The sequence below is a fragment of the Tupaia chinensis genome, unplaced genomic scaffold, assembly GCF_000334495.1.
Source record: "Tupaia chinensis unplaced genomic scaffold, TupChi_1.0 Scaffold000226_1, whole genome shotgun sequence".
NCBI classification, from domain to species: Eukaryota; Metazoa; Chordata; class Mammalia; order Scandentia; family Tupaiidae; genus Tupaia; species Tupaia belangeri.
Genome location: NW_006159701.1, coordinates 6002977 through 6022426, shown reverse-complemented (window position 1 = coordinate 6022426; position 19450 = coordinate 6002977). Strand labels below are relative to the sequence as shown.

Here is a 19450-nt window from a genome sequence, read left to right as displayed (position 1 = left end):
TTTTTGCATTGCGTCTTCTCCTTTTGCTTTCGATGGCTTGACTTTTCTTTACTTTTCTTCTTCTTCTTTTTTTAATGCCAGAGAGTGTGCATGATATGCAAGAGAGGGGAAGAGAGAGAGAACCCACTAACAGGCCAACAGGGGCCTGGTCATATCAGTCTTTTTTTTTCCACCATAGGCTCAGCTGGATTTTTTCTTTTGAAATTGCCAGAGGGTGTGTGTGCTTGCCAGGGTGGGGAGCGTAATCACATCGCCATCAAGGATTCTGGGCACACAAGCACATGTACCCAGTGTGTTTTGCAAGCAACCATGGCTGGGACTCCAACCTTGGTAGACCATGTGGGATCCAGATTTCTATGCATAGCGCTTAGCCTGTGCACAATAAAACCGAACCCCAACTTTCTTTTAAGAATTATATTTGACTTTATTTATTTACTTATTTTTATTTTGGGAAGGGAGGGGAGAAAGTGAGAAAGCAAGTTGCCAGGTCCAGGACTCGAATCATGGTTGGCCATGGAGTCCAGCGCCATTAATCACCAAGCCACCTGCCAGCTCCACTGACCCCCAATTTTTAACTTTTAAAAATTTTCCAGAGGATGCATGCACTTGCTAGAGAGTGACAGGACAGAGAGACATAGAGGAAGAGGAGAAAATATGCCTCATGGGGCGTGGTCATGCTGCAATCTCTTCTCTTCCATCTCTCCCTCTTTTTGGGATTTTGGGCACGCACACTCATGCCCCTGGCATGCTTCTCAAGCCTCTGGGTCCAGGGCTTGAACTGTGAGGTTGGCTATATGGGATCCAATTGCCTTAACCACCAGGTCATGGAGTCAACCCAGATTTTTTTTTTTCTTGAAGAAGTTTCTTTAAGCCACACAAACCTGGCGTGATTTTTGCTATAGGGACTGTATACTTGGGAGCCCTGAATTATTTTTTTTATTAAAAAATTACTCAAGGAATAGCTTTCATTGTAGAGTAGGAGTATATCTCTCCCTATCCTCCTATTACTACTCCCCTTCACAGAAGTATCAGTCCTTGGTACCAGCAGATAGTATAATGGTCACGTCACTGGACTCCCACATGTTCGACCCTGGTTTGAGTACCGGACCTAGTGGCTTGAAACTCACACCAGGTGCGTGGGTGTGCATGCCCAAAATCCTGAGAGGAAAGTGATGGAGAAGAGATCGTGGCATGGACATCCCCCCCGAGGGATGATTTCTTGCTTTTTGTCTCTGTCTCTCTGTCTCAGGCCTATAGCAAAAATCTCTCTTGGGACCAGCAGATGGGGTAATGGTTATGTTGCTGGACTCCCACAAGGTCGACCACAGTTCAAATCTCAGACCTGATGGCTTAAAGCTCATGCCAGGTGTGCGTGTGTGTGCCCAAAATCCCGAGAGAAGAATGGAGGAGAAGGGACTGCGGTGTGGCCATCCCCCCTGGTGGGTGATTTCTCACTTTCTGTCTCTCTGGCAAGTATGTGCACCCTACAGCAAAAAGTTTCTTTAGAAAATAAAATTCTCTCTAAGAAAAAGTATCAGTCATTGAAAATGTGGGTGGAATTTTCAAGACAGGTTCTATATTTATTTATGTATGTATTTGTACTTATGTGGAAGTTTAATTTTATTTATTTTTATATAAGTGGGAATTATTGTGAATTTTGTTGGGCTTCTTCACTAAATGACTTAACCCTTCTTTTTTATTTTTTAAATAGTTGATTTTTTATTTATTTATCACTTATTTATTTATTTATTTATTTTTGAGAGGTTTTCACTATAGGGCGCATGCGCTCGCCAGACAGGCAGAGAGAGACACAGAGACAGAAAGCGAGAAATCACCCCCCAGGGGGGATGGTCATGCCGCAATCTTTTCTCCTCCATTCTCCTCTCGGGATGGGCACACACACACACGTGCCTGGCGTGAGTTCTAAGCCACCGGGTCCGGGACGTGAACCGCGGTCGACTATGTGGGAGTCCAGCGACATAGCCATTATGCTAACTGCTGGTTCCCATTTATTTATTTATTTTTAATTTGACCAGAGAGTGACACACAGAGAGAAACAGAAAGTGAGAAAGAAAGCCACCAAGTCTAGGACTCGAATTGCAGTCGGCCATGTGGGAGTGTCCAGTGCCTTAACCACCAAGTCATCTGCTGGTTCCCTTAAACCTTCTTCTATATCAACTTTATCTTGTGAAAAAAAAAAAAACCAGTGTGATTGAGGTATATTTTACATGCTATAAAATTCATCCACTGTGAGTGTATGGCTTAATTTTAAAAATAAAACTATAAGTTCTACACCTATGACCCAAATCCAGTTTTAGAACATCTTAGAGGACTCCCATCCCCCTAACGAGTTTTGAGTCAATTCCAGTCCCAGGCAAGAACTAATGTATGTTCTGTCTCTATGGATAGTCCTTTTTCACATATCTTACATGAAAGGACTTGGACAGTATGTGGTCTTTTGCATCTGACTTTTTATTTTTAAATTTATTACTTTTTTTTTTTTTTTGCTATAGAATGTGTGCCCTCGCCAGAAAGAGACAGAGAAAGAAAGAGAGAAAGTGAGAAATCACCCCGTAGAGGGGATGACCATGTCACAATCTCTTCTCCATCAGTTTCCTCTTGGGATTTTGGTCACATATTGTGGTGTAACTTTAAGTCACTGAGTCTGGGACTCAGACTGCTCAGCCAGCCATGTGGGATCCAGCACCTTAACCTCTACATCTTCTGTTGGCCTTGCCTCTGACTTCTTAAAACTTTTTAAAATTTCTTCTATGAGAGAGAGAGGGAGAGGCAGAGAGAGAAGGAGAAATAGGCACAGGGTCCTCACGCTGTGCTCCACCTCCTGTCCCAGCCGCTCTGGATCACAAACACAAATGCAAGCACCCAGCATGCACAGGGAGGCCTCGGGATGCAAACCTGGGACCTTCCCAAGTGAGTCCAGCACTGCAGAGTGTCATGTTACTTCTGTTCACTGTCTGGCCGCCGGATTTATTAGCATGATTATTTGGAGGGTCATCCACGTTGTAGAGTGTATCAGTAATCTTTCTTATTTATTGATTTATAGTTTTGCTATGGGGCACATGTGCTCCCCAGAGAGAGAAAGAGAGATAGAAGGAAAGTGAGAAATCACCCCCCCTCCATGATGACCATGCGCCCTAGTCCCTCCTCCTCCATTCTCTTCTAAAGATTTTGGGAATGAATGAAAACGAGTCTGGTGTGTTTTTCAGGCTTCTGGGTTCAGGACTTGAACTATACAGTCAATCATGTGGGACTAGATGTCTTTTTTTATTAGACGTTTTTGCCTTAGGGTACATGTGTTCACCAAAAAGAGAGACAGAGACAGTGAGATGGAAAATGAGAAATCACCCCCCGGGGGCGTGTCCACACTGCAGTCCCTTCTCTTCCCATTTGCTTGTTGCTAAATCATTCTCTGTAACAGTCTTGCCTTCTCTTTAAAGGGTCAGAGAATGGTGAGAGAGAGAGAGAGAGAATCCACTACACACACAATACCACCTACGTCAGCCTGTGGCTTGATGGGCATGTGAGCTGGATCCCACATGGCCGGCTGCAGGGTTCAAGTCCTGGACCTGGCAGCTTGAGAAACATGCTGGGTACTTGCATGTACATGCCCATAATCTTGAAAAGAGAGAAATGGAGAGGGATTGCGGCATGACCATACCCCATAGGGAGTGCTTTATTGCTTTGCCTCTTTGTCCATCTCTGTTTCTAGCAAGCATGTGTGCCCTCGGGTAAATACACACCCACCCACCCACCCCACATACACACACACACACACACACATATATAGTGAAAAAAATATATATATATAGTGAAAAAAAGAAGCTAACACCTTCTCCATTGAGGGACTAGGCAAAGAAAAGCCACTTCTGGTAAGAATTCCTGAGGGCAGGGCAGTACCAATGGACTGACCAAGGCCAGTCAGGAAAAGAAGAGGTTGGAAGAGGGGCTAGAATCCTTGCTCCCAAACTTCTCCTTTGCAGGCTGGTAAGGTAATGAACTCTTTGTCACTGGGGGTATGCAAGTGAAGGCTGGCTAGTCATGTGGCAACCTTAGAGTCTGATGGGAGATGAGCTCCATGGCTTCTGAGGCACCAGTATGACTGAGAGATTAGTAAGGTGGGCTTTTCTGTCAAGGGCCACTGGTTCAAACCCTGGCTCTGCCCTCTCCTAGCTCTATGAGACTGATTGAGAGAACGTAACACCCCATCCTCTAGTCTCTCAAGTGGGATGGGGCTCCACCTTCCATTGTCTCTGGGAGGGGTCAGTGACATCATGTGGGTGGGGCCCAGTTGTTGGGTCTGTGACTGTGACTCCCTTGGTTCTGTGAGATCATGGGCTGTAGTCTCTGGGTGTCTCAAGAACTGGGCATGAGGGGACAGTGATGTGTGCCCAGCAGCCTCCAGTGAAAGCCTCCACCAACCTCCTGGCCTGAGAGTCACGTCCAGGTGCTTCTTATTTTTTAGCCATGTGCCTTGTGCAGGTGTTCAAACAGCATCCTCCTCTGTACAACGGTAACAGCACCACCCTCACAGGACAGTTGGGCAGCAAGAATAAGTTCAACTACACGTTACAAAAAAACATAAAAGAATAGTGGCTTACGCAAGAGAGAGATTTCTTTCTTTGATGTAGAAGGAGTCCAGAGTTGAACAGGTGAGTAGTCTGGGACTTGTGTGACAGGACATGGAGTTGGCAGGGATCTAGAGCCTAGCTCTTCCAACCATAGCATGTGGCCCTAATCCTCATGATCTGCTATGGCGGACAGAGGGGGAGCCATCACTTCTGTATTCAGAGGGCAAGATGGAGGAAGAGGGGACAAAGCAAACCAGCTCTTGTCAGGTTTCCACTGGCTGGCCCTGTAGTCTAGTGGTTAAGGGAGCCAGATCCCACATGGCCTACCATGGTTCAAATTCCAGTCCCCGTGGCTTGAAAGACATGCCAGGTATGTGTCCATACATGTGTGCCCAAAATTATGAGAAGGAGAAATGAAGGAATTGTGGCTTTATCATACCCCACATGGGGGAGCATTCTCCCTCTGCCCTCTGCTCCTCTCTGATGAGTGTATGTACTCTTTGGCAATTAAAAAAAAAAGAGAATTTCCCCAATTGTTATCTAACAGTTCCATTTGTAACTGGCATTCCAGTCAGCCAGGATCTTGGGTGAACCCATGGATATGCTGCAGTGTTCAGGACAACACACCACCAATCCCACCTACGTCAGCCTGTGGCTTGATGGGCATGTGAGCTGGATCCCACATGGCCGGCTGCAGGGTTCAAGTCCTGGACCTGGCAGCTTGAGAAACATGCTGGGTACTTGCATGTACATGCCCATAATCTTGAAAAGAGAGAAATGGAGAGGGATTGCGGCATGACCATACCCCATAGGGAGTGCTTTATTGCTTTGCCTCTTTGTCCATCTCTGTTTCTAGCAAGCATGTGTGCCCTCTGGTAAATACACACCCACCCACCCACCCCACATACACACACACACACACACACATATATAGTGAAAAAAATATATATATATAGTGAAAAAAAGAAGCTAACACCTTCTCCATTGAGGGACTAGGCAAAGAAAAGCCACTTCTGGTAAGAATTCCTGAGGGCAGGGCAGTACCAATGGACTGACCAAGGCCAGTCAGGAAAAGAAGAGGTTGGAAGAGGGGCTAGAATCCTTGCTCCCAAACTTCTCCTTTGCAGGCTGGTAAGGTAATGAACTCTTTGTCACTGGGGGTATGCAAGTGAAGGCTGGCTAGTCATGTGGCAACCTTAGAGTCTGATGGGAGATGAGCTCCATGGCTTCTGAGGCACCAGTATGACTGAGAGATTAGTAAGGTGGGCTTTTCTGTCAAGGGCCACTGGTTCAAACCCTGGCTCTGCCCTCTCCTAGCTCTATGAGACTGATTGAGAGAACGTAACACCCCATCCTCTAGTCTCTCAAGTGGGATGGGGCTCCACCTTCCATTGTCTCTGGGAGGGGTCAGTGACATCATGTGGGTGGGGCCCAGTTGTTGGGTCTGTGACTGTGACTCCCTTGGTTCTGTGATCATGGGCTGTAGTCTCTGGGTTTCTCAAGAACTGGGCATGAGGGGACAGTGATGTGTGCCCAGCAGCCTCCAGTGAAAGCCTCCACCAACCTCCTGGCCTGAGAGTCACGTCCAGGTGCTTCTTATTTTTTAGCCATGTGCCTTGTGCAGGTGTTCAAACAGCATCCTCCTCTGTACAACGGTAACAGCACCACCCTCACAGGACAGTTGGGCAGCAAGAATAAGTTCAACTACACGTTACAAAAAAACATAAAAGAATAGTGGCTTACGCAAGAGAGAGATTTCTTTCTTTGATGTAGAAGGAGTCCAGAGTTGAACAGGTGAGTAGTCTGGGACTTGTGTGACAGGACATGGAGTTGGCAGGGATCTAGAGCCTAGCTCTTCCAACCATAGCATGTGGCCCTAATCCTCATGATCTGCTATGGCGGACAGAGGGGGAGCCATCACTTCTGTATTCAGAGGGCAAGATGGAGGAAGAGGGGACAAAGCAAACCAGCTCTTGTCAGGTTTCCACTGGCTGGCCCTGTAGTCTAGTGGTTAAGGGAGCCAGATCCCACATGGCCTACCATGGTTCAAATTCCAGTCCCCGTGGCTTGAAAGACATGCCAGGTATGTGTCCATACATGTGTGCCCAAAATTATGAGAAGGAGAAATGAAGGAATTGTGGCTTTATCATACCCCACATGGGGGAGCATTCTCCCTCTGCCCTCTGCTCCTCTCTGATGAGTGTATGTACTCTTTGGCAATTAAAAAAAAAAGAGAATTTCCCCAATTGTTATCTAACAGTTCCATTTGTAACTGGCATTCCAGTCAGCCAGGATCTTGGGTGAACCCATGGATATGCTGCAGTGTTCAGGACAACCTGAGGTCTGAACCCAGGGCCTTCCCACATTGCTCCGGTATCACAAAGCAGCACCCACCACCTGCACCACTTGGACTGGGCCAAGTTCCACTTATTAACATTTTTTCTTTTTTCGGACAGGATTTTTTGCTATAGGGTGCATGCGCTTGCCAGAAAGACAGAGAGACAGAAAGTGAGAAATCACCCCCTAGGGAGGATGGCCATCCCACAATCCCTTCTCCTACCTTCTCTTCTTGGGATCTTGGGCACGCACACACATGCACCCGGCATGAGTTTAAGCCACCGGGTCCGGGACTCGAACTGTGGTTGACTACATGGGAGTCCAGTGATGTAGCCATTACGCTATCTGCTGGCCCCTAACATTTTTTCTTTTTTTAATAACAAAGTATATGTGTGCACAACAGAGAGAGAGAGAGAGAGAGAGAGAATTACCCTTGACAAGTTCTCATCATGCCTTAATCTGGTTTTCCCAGCCCTCCAGCTCTTCAGGATCCTGAGGCCTACACAGCATATTTTCAGCCCATCTTAGGGAATCTCAGTCCACAGTCAGTTTTATCGCTTCTCGTCTTGCAGGGCACTGAGTTACTGCTGTACCACAGTGGCTGGGCTTCCACTTACACCGTTACCCAGAACTTTATCCAGTGACTACGCTAGCTGGAAGCGACAGGGAAAAATATTGGGTAGATAAGGAAAAGTTCTGCCTGTTCTTTTGAGCCCCCCGGTCACTGTTCTTATGACTCCTATCATCATAGATTTATCGTGCCTGTTCTAGAATTTTATATCATTGCTATCACATAGAATGTTGTCTTGTTTCTGACTTACTTTGCTTATCTTGCCCATAAATTCCTGAGTCCCCCCCCACAAGAGGGTGCATGTGCTCACCAGAAAAAGACATAGAGACGAAGAGGGAGAGGGAGGAGGAGAGGGAGGGACAAAGCACTCCCCAGTGAGCCCTGGTCACAGTGTAATCCCTTCTCCTCCTTTTCTTCACCCTGTCAGGATTTAGGGTATGCAAACACAGGCTCCCAGAGTGTTTTTCAAGCTGCCAGGACTGGGATTCAAACCATGCAGTCAGCCATGTGGGATCCAGTTCCCTTAACCATCAGGCCACAAAGCCACACTGAGTCCTGTTGGATTGTTTAAACTCTCCCACCATCCAGAAGGGGACACTCGCCAACAGGTGGCATTTATCAACATTCAGTCTTCCATGAACTTCTCTCTCACTGAATCATTCATTCATATTTCTTGAGCACCTACTGTGTGCCAAGAGCTGACCAACACAGTCACCTGTGGCAAAGACTGTCTCCCACGGTGTCCTCTAACCCAAATCTATTCTGGTTTCAAATTATGAGGGTGACGGCCTAGGCTGAACACCCTCAGCATCCAGTGGAACTCATGGTAGACAGAGACCATGATCCTGGCAGCGAGGAACTTAGGCTTTAGGGGCCATAGATAAGCACCTAGAAAAACAGCGTTTGGGCCCAGTCACTTGGATGCAAGTGGATCTTATCTGTTTCAGCTTAAAATTGGACATGTGGGGAAAGGTATAATACGCCAGAGGGCCCCTTCCCCCATAAACCCTGGGCCTGGCTCTAGATGGTCTCATAGCCCGTTGTCCCCCTCAGCCCTGCTCCCTGAGCATGGCCTACCTCAGGACCTTCTAGGACCTCGCTCTGAGCTTTTTCTATCAAGTGACCACAAATGGCAGCATTTTCCTAAGTGGCATTTCTCTAAGCAATGAGCATGAGATTTCACATCTGGGCCAGGCGCTCCCAACGCCCCACGTCAGCCAGCTCCTTCCAGAGAATGAATGAGCTTTTCAGTATAACGGCAGGCTTTTAAAGGACCCACGCCTCTGTTTTTTCCAAACGCATAAAAATCCGTTAGAGAGGGGGAAAAATGTGGTTCAAAGAAAAAGTTAACATTTTTCTCTGAAGAAGCAAAAATTTTCCAGGGATGAAAATATGGAAATCCGCTGATGTTACTGAGTGGCTTTCAGATCATGTTGTTTTCAGTTGGGCGAACCTTAAGTTGCAGGCCAATGTCCAAAGCGGGGAAAAGGGATTTTGTGGAGAGGCCAGCCGGTGATGTGGGGGTGAACGGGGCTGGATCTCACATGGCCAACGGTGCAGTTCAAGTCCCAGACCCCAAGGCTTGAAAAAGACGCTGGGCACGTGTGTGTGTGTGTGCCCAAAGTCTCGAGAAGGGAATGGAGGAGAAAGGACAGTGGCACGGCCACCTCCCCTGGGCGGGGGGGGGGGGGGGGTTTTTGCTTTTCCCTCTTTTTTGGGCGACCCCGGGGCCTGTGGAAAAAAACAAAAAAAAAAAAAAAAAAAAAGCGGGTTTATGGAATAGAAGGAGCAGGGGTAGGCGTTGGCCGGTGAGGCAGCTTCTGTCTCATTCCCTAATTATCCACTTCCCTATGAAACTGCCACTGGGTGCAGAGCTCAGTTTGAGAAGCCCTGGCAGAGCCTGGGCCCAGGAGTTAGAATCCTGGCCTGAGTCCCAGGGCATCCTTCACTAGTATGTGACTGTGGGAAAGTTAACGAGTTTTCTCTAGGCCTCAGTTTTCCCATCAAGGAAATGGCATAGTTCCTAAAAGCCTCCTAAGATTCTCTGATACTGGGAACCAGCAGTTAGCGTAATGGCTATGTCGGTGGACTCCCACGTAGTTGACCGCGGTTCGTGTCCGGGACCCGGTGGCTTAAAACTCACGCCGGGCACGTGTGCATGCGTGCCCAAGATCCCGAGAGGAGAATGGAGGAGAAGGGATTGCGGCGTGACCATCCCCCATGGGGGGTGATTTCTCGCTTTCTGTCTCTATGTCTCTCTCTGTCTGTCTGGCAAGCGCACGCGCCCTACAGTGAAAATCTCTCAAAAAAAAAAAAAAGATTCTCTGATACTGGGTAGGGAACTATTTGTTTATTTGAAGAAATATTTTTTATTTAACTTATTTATTTACTTATTTAAATTTGACCAGGGAGGGACAGAGAGAGAGAGAGAGAGAGAGAGAGAGAGAGAGAGAGAGAGAGAGAGAAAGTGAGAAAGCAAGCCCCCAGGTCCGGGTCAGCCATGTGGGAGTCCAACGCCTTTAACCACCACGCCACCTGCCGGCCCTGTGGGGAACTAGTTGAAATGTAAACTTTTTGGAAAAAAAAAAAAAAGTTATTTTCCTTGAGGTGATCTAGTAACAAACCAACTGCTATAAAAATGTTTTCTGGGCCAGCAGGTGGCATGGAGGTCAAGGCACTGGATCCCACATAGCCAGCTGCACAGTTTGAATCTGGGATCTGGTGACTTGAAAAACACATGTGTCTGTGCGTGCCCCAAATTCTGAGAGAAGAATGGAGGAGAAGGGATTGTGGAGCGGCCATCCTGCCTAGGGATTTCTCATTTTCCCTTTCTCTCTCTGGCGAGCTCGCATGCCTTATAGCAAAAAATGAAAGAAAAAGAAATGTTTATCTAGGCTAGCCGCCAGCACAGTGACTAAGCCCTGCATGTTAGGAGTCAGATCCCACATGGCTGCTGGTGGTTTGAATCCCCTCCTGGCAGCTTGAAAAGCATGCCCAGCACATGCACAAGTGTACCCAAAATCCTGATGGCAGAGGTAAATGAAGCAAAGAGAACTGCAGCATGACTGTGCCCCACTGGGGCTGCTTTCGCTCTGTCTCAGCAAGTGCACATGCACTCTAGCAATTAAAAAATAAGTAATAAATACTGAAAAGTCAAAATGGACATTAATACAGACCACTATTAAAGGGTAATGTAGACAGTTCAAAAAAATTAACTTACACACCTAGCTAGGATGACCAACTGTCCTGTTTCGCCCAGCCTGAGGGATTTCCTGGGATATGAGACTTTTAGTGCTAAAATGAGGAAAGTCCCAAGAAAACAGGGATGAATGGGTCATCCTATATATAGCACTTACTACATGCCTGACTCTGTTCCAAACATTATCATGTACTAACTTTATTTTTTTTTTGAGAAATTTTTGCTATAGGGTGGTGCATGCGCTCGCCAGAAAGACAGAGAGAGACAGAAAGCGAGAAATCACCCCCCCCCTCCCCCAGGGGGGATGGCCACACCGCAGTCCCTTCTCCTCCATTCTCTTCTTGGGATCTTGGGCATGCACGCATACATGCCAAGCATGAGTTTAAGCCCCCGGGTCTGAAACTTGAACTGCGATCGACTACATGGGAGTCCAGCGACATAGCCATGACGCCAACTGCTGGCCCCCCTAACTCTTAACTTGCATCACATCCCTCTTGCTAGGTACTAATATTATCTTCATTTAACAAGTACGCAGGGGAGTGAGGCTCAGAGAGGTTAAGTGCCTTAACAAAGACACACAGCTGGTTAAACAAAGGCAGAGCTGGGATGAAAACCTGCCCGGTCTTGGCTGTGGAGCTGGATTCATAATTGTTATACCATGGGTCTTTCTCCTAAATTGTGTCTTTGGTGAATCACAGAGCCACGTACGAAAGCCCAGGTGGGTAGCCAGGAGACCCAGACCTGACTCTCTGAGGGGTCCCTAGCCTCTCTGGGCCCTGGCTTCCAGCTCAGCAAAATGAGAGAACTGGTCCGAGGTGGTGGTTTCCCCAGGTTTTCTACGCAGTGGAACGTGTCGATTTTATTGGAAACTTCAAAATATAAAACAGACATCGTCACCAAGTTTACTTCTTCAGCATTTTGCTGGAAATTCTTCTTGGCACGCAGGATTCCTGAAACTGCGCCCCATTGCCCGAGGCTTCCAGAAACGTAGTGTGAAAGCTTGTGGTTTAATTGCTCTCCAAGGCCCTTGTGGGCTTTAAAACGGAGCCTGACATTCGATTCAAACATTTCACTCGTTCATGCTGCAAAAATGTTTGAGCCTGAGCCTCATGCGAGCTGAGCTGCCAGGCGCTGGGGCATCAGAGACCAGCCAGGTCAGGGCTGCTCCACGGTGGGGCTTGACAATTCTCGGTGCTGTCGTGGTCATCGTAGGGCATCACCAGGTGCAGTGGCATCTCCCCAGCTTTGACAGCTCAAAATGCCTTCAGACACTGCCAAATGTCCCTTGGGGGTTAACATCAATCCTGGTTGGGTCAGCCCATGGCACAGTGATTAAATTGTCTGGATCCCACATGGCTGAGTCCAGACCTTGCAGCTTGGAAAAGCATGCTGGGCACATGCGCATGCGTGCACGGAATCCCTAGAGGAGAATGGAGGAGAAGAGAGTGCAGTGTGGCCATCCCCCCTGGGGGGTGCTTTCTCACTTTCTCATTCTCTCTCTGTTTCTCTCCAGTGAGCATACACGCTCTATAGCAAAACTTGAAACAAAGCACAAAAACAGCAACCCTGGTTGACCACCACGGAGCTAGATTAAGATCTCATTCCTTGAGTTTATGTTCTCTGGGAAGGACAACAAAAGCAAATACACTGTGGGGGGAAATGATCGGAGAATGACAAGTGTATGATAAAAATGAAATGGGTGGGATCAGCAGGGGGCACTGTGGTGAAGGCTCTGGACACTCACACATGACCAACCACAGTTTGGGTCCCGAACCTGGCAGCTTGCTTTCTCACTTTCCATCTCTCTCTCTCTCTCTCATTCTGTGTATGTCTCTCTAGTCAAAATATAAACGAATGAATGAATAAATAAATAAAATTAAATAAATAATTCTTTAAAAAAAATTAAACGGGGTGATGAGACAGTATAACTAGGAGGCTCCTTCGGGTAGACAGCCAAGACTGGGAGGCTGAATGAAGCTTGGCTCATTTAAGGGACAGAACGAAGGTCAGTGTGGTAGCAGCATCGAAGGTGAAGGGCCGAGTAGAGAGAGGAGCTGGGGTGTAGGAGGGAGGTAGGAAGGGAAGGGTCAGCTCACTGAGGACTTCATGGGCCAGGGCAGGGAGGTTGAATTTCACATTAAAATGTGAGCCTCTGGGGCCAGGAGATGGCGCCATGGTAACACAACTGGACTCACATGGGCAAGGTCCTAGGTTTGTGTCCTGGGACTTCCTTGAGCATGCTGGGCTCATTCACACTTGCCGTGATCTAGACTGGCCAAGACTGGGGGTGGAGTGCAGTGTGCTGACCCTGTTGATGAGGCCTGCCTCACTGTCTCTCTGTCTATGTTTCTCTCATGGAAGAAAGAAACAACAAAATGAGCACTACTATGTGTTAAGTCCTGGAGTAGGTGCTGGGACACAAATGTGATTGTGTGCCCACAGAGGGTGAAGAGACTAGTTCTATCTGGGATCAGTCTGGGAGGGCTTCATGATGGAAGAGATGTCGATAGAATACCAGACTACAGAGCTGGAAGCCACATACCAACTGAGGTTTGAGTCCCCTACCTAGTTGACTTGAAATATGCTAAGAACATACATGAATGGCCAGGATACTGGCAGGATAGAGGACTGAAGGAAGGGGGTCATAGTGTGACCAAGCCCTGTGGAAGGTGCTTCTCTTTCATAAAAACAAAACAAAACAAAACCATTCAAGTGGAGAAAAAAGAACAGTGGAAATTGCCGCCCACAAACCTATGCAACTGAGTCCCTATGCAAGTTGTGAGTGTGTTCTTGGGCCCTATCTCCAGTGTTTGTGGGCCCAGGAATCTGTCCTGAACCAACACTGTGACAATACGAATGCATGTAGAGTGGGCCCTCACTTTCAGAATTGTGTACTTTGGCTTTTATGCTGTTTGTCTAGTTCAGTGGAGTATGACTATATTCAAAAGTTTTATTACAGTTGGAGGGGCCAGTAGGCGGTGTGGGGGTTAAAGGTGCTGGACTCCCACATGGCCGACCACGGTTCAAGTCCTGAACCTGGCAGCTCTCTCTCTGTCCCTCTCTGGTCAAATTAAAATAAATAAAAAAGTTAAATAAAATAATTTTAAAAACGTCCCATAACAGTTGGAAACAGTCACTGATGGTCTTTGGTGTAACTGGACCCAGGACTAGAACTTAAAGGCAGAAGCGGCCTTTAAGGGTGGTGCAGGGCAGTATGTGGTGCTCTATGAAGTTGATCCACCTGTGAAGGTTCCTGTTCACATCTGGAGATGTCTCTGAGTACACCAGACACATGTGTGTCCATGACCTGGGGCTGACTGAAGCTGGAGGTGGATCAAGGTATCGGGGCCCTGTTGGGGGTGTAATTTCTCTCCCTGTCTCTCTCACTCATAGAAAACAAACTAAAAAAAAAAAAAAAACAGAGGGAAGAACTCGGTCTCTTCTTTTTTGTGTCCTCAGTTACCCCCTTCTCTCATATGAGGAAATGAAGACTCAGGTGGGGTGAGTGGTTTTCTCTGTAGCTCAGAAGTTCCCCCTGACCTGACTTCAGATGTACAGACTCCACACCCAGTGCTCTTCTCCTCTCCGGCCAGCCACGCTGAGGGTGACCCCTTCACCTACTGTCCATGGAGCTGGCAGCCTCTAGTTTGGACACTGACGCTGACTCTCACTAGAGGGAGCCACACGAAGCTGACCAGGCCAGCTGCCAAAAGGCTGGGAGGAGGCCGTCCACAGGGCGCCACACATAAGGCGGTGAACGCACAAGTTCCCCCAGTGCTGGCTGCTGCTTGACACACATGGAAATGAAGGGGAAAATTCCACATATCCAGACCACAGGACATACGTTGGCAATGGTTAGAGGTGTGGACTGAGGCTCTACAAGAACGGGCTGGCATGAGGTAGGCGTCAGGGATGAGTATGGGCATGAAGGCTGGGAGCGTGACCAGCAACCTTCATTCTCTAAAATCCAACCCCCCTTTCTTTTCTCCATTTGGCAGCTGGGACCCCATCAGACCTGTAGCTGGAGCTATGTCAGTGGGTAAATATGTAATTATGTAAACTTGTAATCATATAAGTGTGTAACTGTGTCAGCATATGTAAGTGCTTAGGATATAAAGTGTAAGGGACCAATGGATGGTGTAATGGTTATGTCACTGGACTCCCACGTAGTTGACAGCAGTTTGAGTCCTGGACCCAATGGCTTAAAACTCACGCAAGGTACGTGTGTGTGCATGCCCAAAATCCCAAGAGGAGAAAGAATCGTAAAGTGGCCATGCCCCCACGGGGTGATTTCTTGCCGTTTCTCTGTCTCTCTGGTGAGTGCACATGCCCTATAGCAAAAATCTCTTAAAAAAAAAAAAATATATATATATAGTATAAGAGACTAAATGGGAAAAGGGGCAAGCATGTAATAGGATACGTAGATAAGCAAGTAAGTGTGTTCTCGTGTTAGCCTGTGAAAGTGCAAGCATGTAAAAGGTACATGTGTAAGGAGCATGTAGCCTGTGAGCACAGACACATGGAAACAAGGGACCAGCCGATGGTGTAGTGGTTACGTCCCTGGACTCCCACATGGCCAACCACAGTTCAAGTCCCAGACCCAGTGGCTTGAAAAACATGCCGGGCGTATGTGCGTGTGTGCCCAAGATCCCGAGAGGAGAATGGTGGAAAAGGGATTACGGCAATCCCCTCTGGGGATGATCTCTCACTTTCCCTCTCACTGTGTCTGTTTCTCTCTCTGGTGAGCACACATGCCCTAAGGCAAAAACCTCTCAAAAAAAACCCACCTCAAACAAACACGTAAACAAGTGGCTGTGTAAACATTTCATGCGTAAGCACGCGATTGCGTAACTAGGGCAGGTGTAACTATGTAGGAAGAAAGTAAGTATGCAAACAAACACGAAAGCGGGCAGTCACACATGTGGGTCAGCACATAAATGCCGTACGTGCCAGCATGAGCACATGTGAGCAGCTGATGGAGTCCGTGGGTTAGCAGGTAAGCAGGTAAGCGTGTGAGCATGGCAACGTTTGGCTTGCTGCCTGGATCGATGTGCACCGAGGCTGCTTTCCGAATTTTAATCAGTCATCGCTTTGGCTATCGTGGGGTGAGGTGACAACATCCCGGACTCACTCTAGCGTGCTCTCATCACAAACAGCCACACAGCATTTGGAAATTTGTTTCTGCTCACCACACCATCAGGAGGACACACACATCTCAGTGTGTCGGTGTGCTGGAGGGCCACTCTGGGGGTTCACAGAGTGATTCTAGGCAGTTCAAGGAGAGACCTTTCCCCCCTCTCAATCATGCCACGTGTCTTAGAGGAAAACTGAAAGCCGGCCCTGTAAACTCATGGTCTCCTCATGGCCATTGTTCTTAGGATGAGTTTACATGGGCAATACACGCATTTGAGATTTTGAAAAATGAACTGACCCCACTTCACAACGGGGCCTGTGGACAGCCTGAATTTCTGGTCGCAGGGGGTGCAGTGAAACTCCAGGCCATCACAGCCTCTGTTCTACCAGCAGGCCAGCACGTGGTGCCATCTGCCAGTGGCAGCAGCAGATTCTTGTGTTTCCTCGTTCTCTACCCCGCAGTAAGGAGATGCAGGCTCCATGGCTTCTCCCTGCTCCTATCTGCCCCAAAGGTCCTTAGCAAGTGAGAGAAAAACACCTTTCTTTCACATACGGCACCAACAGGGATTGAGCAGAAGCTGCAGCATCACCAGAAGAGTGAAATAGCTCAGAACAGCATTTTGTAAAGGTTCAGAAAACTAAGCTGTCATCAGAACTAAGGCCCCAAATAGGCTAGAACCTGCCCCTCAACAGGTGACTGCTAAAATACAAGATTAGGTTTAGGATTAAGAGTTTCCTGAGACCAGCAGGTGGCGTGGTGGTTAAGGTGCTAGGCACTCATGTTAGCTTGTGAAAGTGCAAGCATATAAAAAGTACATGTGTAAGGAGCATGGGAAACTCCCACATGGCCAAGCACGGTTCGAGTCCCAGACCTGAAGTCTTGCTTTCTCACTTTTCCTCTCTCTCTTTCTTTCTCTGTGTGTCTCTCTGGTCAAATTAAAATAAATTATTGTTAAATAAAAAAAAATTCTTAAAAAGAGAAAAGAGTCTTGGGACCAGCAGTTGACATAATGGCTATGTTGCTGGACTTCCATATAGTCGACCGCAGTTGGAGTCCCAGACCCAGTGGCTTAAACTCATGCCGAGCACATGTGCATGTGTGTCCAAGATCCTGAGAGGAAAATGGAGGAGCAGGGATTGCAGCGTGGCCATACCCCCTGGGGGGGGGTGTGATTTCTTGCTTTCTTTCTGTCTATCTCGGTCTTTCTGGCAAGCGTACGCGCCCTATAGCAAAAACCTCCCCGCCCCCCAAACACAAGTCTCCCAAAATAACAAAAGTGTTCAGGATACAATGAAAAAAAATTATAACAAGAACCAAGAACATTAAAAAAAAAAAAATAGGAACCAAGAACATTACAATTTGAATCAATACATGCTAATATCAAGATAAATTAGATATTGGAATTATCTGACAAGGATTTTAAAGTAGCATAAAAATGCTTCAACAATAATTTCAAATTCTCTGGAAACTAACGTAAAAATGACAAATTTCAGCAAAGAAATAGAAGTCATAAAAAAGAACCAGGTTCAGCCTTTGTGACAGAGTCAGTACATACCAGACTGCAGAGCCAGAAGCCATGTGCTGACCATGGTTCAAAGCCCTGACCCCGTCAGCCCAAAAACTCCACTAGGCATGTGTACGCATGCCCAGGATCCTGGCAGGGTAGAGGACCAGAAGAAGATGGTAGTGATTGAGCCCTATGAAAGGTGCTCCTTTCTCTCTTTCTCTCTTGCACATACTCTCATTCTATCGCGAATGAAAAAAATGAAAAAAGACAATCAAATAGAATGTATATAACTAAAAAGTACAATAATCAAAATAAAAACCTTGCTCGATGGACTCAATAGTGGAATGGAAAGGATGAAGTTCAGAATGAGTGAACCTGAAGACAGATCAATAGAACTTACCCAATTTGAACAGAAATTGGAAAAAAGACTGAAAACAAACAAAAACAAACTCATGGATCTGTGAGATAGTAATCATTATTTAAAAATCAATAAATAAAAAGAGAAAACATTCATATTATTGGATTACCAGAAGTAAAAAACAAGGATTGTGAAACTGAAAAAGTATCCAAAATAATAACAGTTGGAAACTTGCACAATTTAGAGAAAGATATAAACATATGGATACAGGAAGCTGAGAAAACCCCAAATAGGATGAACTTTAAAAACTCTATATCAAGAAAAAAAAAAAAAAACCTCCGTATCAAGATATATTGTAATTAAATCTCTAAAAACTAAAGACAAAAGCACATTAAAAGCAGAGGGGCCAACCCATGGGCTGGCGGTTAAGGAGGCTGGATCCCATGTGAAGAGCCACATGCACCAAAATGGCTGAAATGACTTTCACACAATGACCTCCAGACTTCCCTGTTCTGGGAGTAAACAATCCGCCCCTAGGCTCCCCAACCTAGCTAACATCTGTAAGCAGCTTCTCAATCAGGTCCGACAGCAATCCGTCACTAAGCTCCGCCCCCTGGTTAACACCCAATCAATTACTGGTCCAAAATATATCCTTCATTTACATATTGGGCAACCAATTACCACCCTGCTGTGTATATAAGAATGTTCTCTGGCCCTCAATAAACGAGCAACTGTATACCATTCAGAGCTGTGACACTGTGTGGCTCCTGTGTTGTGACGCTGCACCAGTTCCAGACCTCCGCTCTCTCACTCAGGTAGCCTGTTCGATTATCCTGCGGGCCGGCCGGGACAATCCCACACGGCCAATTGTGCAGTATGAGTCCCAGACCCAGTGGCTTGAAAACCATGCTGGGTGTGCATGTGTGCCTCAAATCCTAAGAGGGGAATGGAGAAGGGATTTTGGTGTGGCCATCCCTCTTGGGGGGGAGGTTTGTTCTTATTTTCTCTCTGTGTGTCTCTGGCAAGTACACATACCCTGTAACAAATTAAAAAAAAAAAAAAAACCAGAAGGAAATGTTGCATTGCCTGCAGAGAAACATCAATTTAGGGCCCAGGAGATGGAATAATGGTTATGTTGCTGGACTCCCATGTAGTCGAATGCGGTTTGAGTCCCAAACCTGGATGCTTAAAACACACCAGGCAGGGTTGGGGCCAGCAGGTGGCATGGTGGTTAAGGCACTGGACATTCCCACATGGCTGACCACGGTTCAAGTCCCAGACCTGGTGGCTTGCTTTCTCACTTTCTCTCTCTGTGTTTGTCTCTGGTCAAATTAAAGTAAATGAATGAATAAATTTTAAAAATTAAATAAATAATTCTAACAAACAAAACACACAGGCGAGTGTGCAAGCATGCCCAAAAGGAGAATGGAGCAGAAGGGATTGTGGCATGGCCATCCCCCTGGGGAGTGATTTCTCACTTCCCATCTCTCTCTGGTGAGTGCATGCAACCTATAGCAAAAATCTCTCAAAAGAAAAGGAGACATCGGGACCAGCAGTTAGCGTAATGGCTGTGTCACTGAACTCCCATGTAGTCAACTGCGGTTTACGTCTTGGACCTGGTGGCTTAAAACTCATGACGGGCATGTGTGCGTGCATGCCTAAGATCCCGAGAGGAGAATGGAGGAGAAGGAATTGTGGCATGGTCATCCCCCCAGGGGATGATTTCTCGCTTTCTGTCTCTCTGTGTCTAGCGAG

General features: G+C 47.0%; 2 long non-coding RNA genes across 2 annotated transcripts in view; one reads left to right on the top strand and one right to left on the bottom strand.

Moving 5' to 3' along the window:
- Nucleotides 1-19450, bottom strand: part of LOC114007745 (uncharacterized) — a 50395-nt gene that overhangs the window by 23001 nt on the left and 7944 nt on the right. The window lies entirely within an intron of this gene.
- On the top strand, nt 6042-14836 carry LOC102472947 (uncharacterized). The gene is made up of 3 exons (XR_334494.2): nt 6042-6383; nt 14156-14595; nt 14695-14836. It is a non-coding gene; the product is annotated as an uncharacterized LOC102472947 (long non-coding RNA).